Raw genomic sequence first — 3,214 nt, 5'->3', positions numbered from 1 at the left:
GTTGAAAACAAAGTTAAATTTGAGAAACAGGGCATGTGCGTCCTTACAGGGGTGTGCGTGCGCACGCCCAGGAAGACTTTTAAAAGTGTGCGTACGCACACGCACAGGGGTGTGCGTACGCATAGGTACGAAAATTCCCAAGCCTGTTCACTCGCACAAGCTGTGCTAGCGTCCCCAACAGACAGACCTTCCCAACGTGTGCGTGCGCACAGGGCTGTGCGTACGCACATATTGCAATTCCTCATTGGTGTGTGCGCGCACAAGCTGTGCTAGCGCTGCAAACAGCATGCCATTCCCTGCCTGTGCGTACGCACGGGTTCAAAATTTTGCGGGGTTGTGCGTGCGCTCAAGGCTGTGCGTGCGCTCAAGGCTGTGCGTGCGCACATACCAGAAATCATAAAATTCTGTAACTTTGCAGAATTTTAGATTTTTACACCAATCTTTGAATGATCATAACTTCCTCTACAAAAATCCAAATCTTACAAACTTTATATCAATTTAAAGGGTTTTTAATGGAATTTAATTCTAAATAACTTTCAACCAATTTTGAAAACCGAGGCATAAGTTATGATCAGACAAAGTTCACCAAAATTTTCTTTTTACCAAAACTTACAAAAACATCAGTTCATCAACTTTCACAACCCACATCCAACCAAAACAATACCAAACTCCCATTTTCAGCACAATCTACCCTCTTGGATCACAATTCCTCATTTACACCAATCTTTTCATCAAATTTCATCATTTTAAAATCTCAATAATCAAATACATATATCATCCCAAACACATAACCACCAATCATCATTTTATCACTATCCATTTTCATCATTAACTCAACCATGATTCATATTAATGATCAGCAATATTCATTCATCCAGATCCATTATATCTCAACTTCATCATTTAACCAAATCAACAACATCAATTCATTATACACCATCAACCAAACAATCATCAACAACATATAAATTTTCAAACCTATCCTATGGGTCACTAGCCTAAGTGTCCATGAATATTATATACTACATAGAGGAAACTGAAACCATACCTTGGCCGATTTCCAATATGCCAAAACTCAAAATTGAGCACAATAATCACCAACAAGCTTTCCAACACAATCCATGCTTCCAACAATCACCAACAAGCTCCAATAATATCCAACAATCACAACTTCAAGCTATAACACACATAAACCATAACTAATCAATCTAGGGCTCATAAAAATTGAAATTTCACTAGGGTTCAAGAGCAACTCACCTTGACCCACAGTTTTGGATGTCAAATCCAATGCCAAGCAAGGATTAGAGTGAACCTAAACATCCAAAATCACAAAAACTCACTTAATCAAAAGCCCTAAAAACTCGAAATTTTGAAGAGAAGAAATGATAGGATTTCAAGCTTTTCTTACCAGTTTCTTGGGTGGGTTTTGTAGATCTCTTCACAAGAAACGCGTAGCCGCAAACAGTGTGGCGATTGGAGCTCTATAGCTCAAGATATGAGCTTGTGAAGTTGACAATGAATAGTGCTCATGGGGGTTTCTTCTTCCTCTCTTCCTCAGCTGTGTTTTGTTGTGATTAAGTGTTTGTGCTGAAGTGGGTTCATTAAATGAACCCTTATATATGTTGGGCTTGGGCCCAACTTGGGCCCGGTCCAACCCTTTAGCGTTTTTAGCCCGTTTCGCCCAATTTCGAGTCAAACCTTTAAAATTAACGCCCAGTTTTCCATTTCTAATATTTTTCTAAGGTTTTTGACTGTTTTCACTTTTTTCTCATGCGGTAACAGGCAGACTTGAACCGGTTCAACCGGTTCGACTGCCGGTTTGCAGTTTTTTGTGATTTTTCGCAGAAAGCACATTTTCTGACTCAGAAAGACCTACTGAGTCCAAAAATCACATTTAAATCCTCAAATTTTCACTCTAATATTTTGGAACCTACTTTGGACAATTAATTACTTAATTAACCGATTGATTAATTGCGGTTCTTACAGATGGCGTGTGATATGTAGAGTGATTTGAGACATAGATACCACCAGAGTGATGTATTTAGAGTGGTTGAATTGGAGGAGGAGATGTGTGTGGTTAAGCAAGGAGAACTTACCATTACTGCTTACTTCACCAAGTTGAGAGCAATTTGGGAAGAGCTGGATGCTCTGGAACCAATTCCTAGTTGTTCTTGTAGAATTGAGTGTGTTTATGGATTGGGAGTACTGAAAAATTACATGAAGAACAAACATGTTATTAGATTACTTAGAAGTCTCAATGATGAATATGGACATGTGCAGTCACAAATGCGGTTATTAAAACCAATGCCGGATGTGAATCAAGATAATCATAAATATCTATATCAACTAATAGATGGCTTATTTTGTAATAAAAAAAATATACAATATACATATTTTCTACAAACTTAGTAAAAATATTCATCTTTATTTAATTTTTATTTTCAAAAACCTTTTCTTTAATTATTGAAAACAGGACATTCTTGATTTTTTAAATAAATAAAATAAATATTTTATTTATGAATATAAGTAATTTGTAGCTTTTTTACCGATTTATACTCCATTACTTGTCTCATTTATAATATAAATGAAATAACACTATGTATATCTCGTTTAAAAGAGATAAGACACGTGATGTGAAACGTGATTATTTCGTTTACAGTGTAAACGAGATATACACAGTATTATTTTATTTACACTATAAATGAGATAAATAATAAGTTATGACATTTTTACTGTAAACGAGACACATTACGACAACTTTCAAATAGCTATAAAAGAATTTGCAACTATTTGTATTCTCCACAAACATTTCATTACTTCTTTTTCTCCGGTTTTTTTTCCAAAAATTAAGAAAAAATGTCTAGTGGTTGTGAATATGTGATTGTAAGTGTGTATCCCAATTGTCATATGAGAAATAGTTTCACTGGAGTGATATTTGAGTGTGATAATCCCATTCTATTGTGCACTCGGAGAGTAAGTTCTTTGTATGAGCTAAAAAATCTAATATTGAAGAGCATTGGTGCTAGCGGGAGAAAAGAAGTTGGAAGAGTTGGGAATAAGTTGATAGCACTGATAGAAAATATGGACTTTTTTCGTTTTCATCCGTTTTGGCTTCATGGTGATGAGAATGTGTGCCTCATGTTTGACATCCACTGGAGAATCATGGTGGAACAAGTGATAGAATTTTCTATAGAGGTTGGTGATATTGGTGGCG

The sequence above is a fragment of the Arachis ipaensis genome, chromosome B9 (assembly GCF_059453495.1).
Source record: "Arachis ipaensis isolate K30076 ecotype BB chromosome B9, ASM5945349v1, whole genome shotgun sequence".
NCBI lineage: Eukaryota > Viridiplantae > Streptophyta > Magnoliopsida > Fabales > Fabaceae > Arachis > Arachis ipaensis.
This window is presented reverse-complemented; position numbering follows the sequence as displayed.